We start from the raw sequence: 2,128 nt of genomic DNA, 5'->3' as shown, positions 1-2,128 counted from the left end.
CGATCGACGGTGCGGGTGCAGCAGCAGCCCCTGGCCGGACCCCTGTGTGGACGTCTCGCGGGTCTTGCGAACTCGCGGCGGCCATAGAGGGGCGACAAGTTTCTCCGAGACCTCGCGAGCGGGCAGGTATTAACACCCCGGCAGTGTGGTTTGGGCTGGGCAGGGCAGTGTGGGTTTCACACCCGGGGCAGGTAGGGGATCGGGCAGGGCAGTTGTGCGGCAGTGTGCGGGCAGGGCAGTGCGGCAGGGCAGGGCAGGGCAGGGCAGGGGCAGTTGGGGTCATAATTGCAGGGCTGAGATTCGGGATCTCAGGTGGTGAAAAAAAGGGGGAGACAATTGCTGTGAACATGGAATTTGGATAACAATCTCAATGAGATGTGTGAAGAGGACGGCCGACCGACGAAACACATGTGCGCGAGCTTGGCGAGCTCATCTGCATCTTGAGCACTTGAGCACTGGATAGGGCCGATTCCGCGTGGTACGGGACCCCTCGATCGTCTCGCCCTCCCTCACTGGTACGTTCATTGGGGGGGGTCATAACAAACACGGTACAGGATCGAGGTGCACGCTGCCGAAGCAGTGTCGTCCCCCCTCTCCCCGACGGCGATGGCGGTGTGACCGATCGAGCTACAAGAGGAACTTGTTCAGCAGGATCCGGGTGGGCGGAGCAGTACCTCACTTCCTCAGTGGGTGAGCCTCAGACCCCCAGCCCTCAAGCCCATCACACATTGGGCTAAACCCCACCTGGCTTCCTCCCGCTAAATACAAAGCGCGAGACAAGTTCTCTCTTGCACCTCGAAGCGCAGAAAGGCTGCCAACCTCCTCTCCCATCTGGCGCTTGCGCCGCGCAGCGTGGGCGCGGCATCCGGGACGGATGCGGGCCGCTGTCTCGCGGGATCGCTGGGCGCCGCTCGGCTCCCCACGCGCCGCCGAGCTGCGATGGCGCAACCGCAACGGCTGCCCCTCCTCGGCTCCCGCCCCGGGGCTGCCGAAATAGGTGCCCCGAGCCACCGTTTGCAACATCCGCGCGGAATGGCGGTGCTGCCGACGCCCCCCCGACCGGCAAACTCCATTGGAAGGGCGGTGGTGAACGCTCCACCTCTCAAATGTCGTCGTCGTCGCGCAGTTCCCTTAAGTGACGTTCGGCGCCCGGCGCGGCTGGCGGCCAAGAATCCGGATTTTCGTCTCTCGACGCGAAGATATGGTCCCGAGTCTCACTACTCGCCCCTCCATCCTGTAGGTCCGGACCTTGCCTGCTCAGTAGCCGCGATGAATCGTCGCCCTCATCGTCCGCGGTCATCCTTTCAGCCTCAAACGGGCCAAACGACTGTCTCGCCATCACCCATCTCGCCTCTCGCGGTCGCGTCACACCTTCCCTCGTGCCGCGAGTAGGCGCGTGAGTGATGGCCCTGCCGCCAGGTACACGGCTACACCTCGGGACGCCGTGCTGAGACGGGTAGAGCCGCCCCGCGGGAGCAAAAGCCGCCTCGCGCGCCTCAGCCCGCCGGGCCCCTCGGCGGCCAGTGTGGGGTGGATACGGCGGTTATAAACCCCTCTGACAGCAGCGCCTCACGGCGTGGGCTGCGAGGTCACTCGGGGTGACCCAGGGGGCGGCGGGGGAGCAATCTCCCGCCGGAGCAGCGGGTAATATTCCCGCTACTCGCTCGAGTTTGAGGTGCGCCGCGCCTCGCCTGTGTTGCCTTCCCGGCCGCCCCAGCCGCCCTCACCGTTCCTCATCCCCTCCCCCACCCCCTCCCCCTCAGGCTAGGCCCTCGCCACCGCCGCTGCCGCTGTCTCCGCCACAGCCGCCGCCGTTTCCCTCCCCCCCACCCCCTCCGACGCCGTCGCCTCCGCTGCTCCCGCCACCACCGCCGGCCGCCTCAGCTCTCCCTCGCCCACACCTCCCACACACCACCAACGCCCTCCGCGCGTCCCCGCACGCCGCCTCCGCGCCCCCACGCCCCCACGACGACCTCCCGCCCCGCCCTCCCCGCGTCTCAGACCCTTGGCCGTGCTCCGCTCGGGGCGACTCGGCGCCGCCATCGCGAGCACGCCGCCCTCGCCCCCGCCACCTTCCCCCCCGCCGCCATCCCCACCGCCGCCGTCGCCGGGAATTTAACGCGCGGTT

This window comes from Emiliania huxleyi (assembly GCF_000372725.1).
Source record: "Emiliania huxleyi CCMP1516 chromosome Unknown EMIHUscaffold_1210, whole genome shotgun sequence".
Taxonomy (NCBI): domain Eukaryota; phylum Haptophyta; order Isochrysidales; family Noelaerhabdaceae; genus Emiliania; species Emiliania huxleyi.
The sequence above is the reverse complement of the archived record's forward strand: the minus strand, read 5'-3'. Positions refer to the sequence as shown.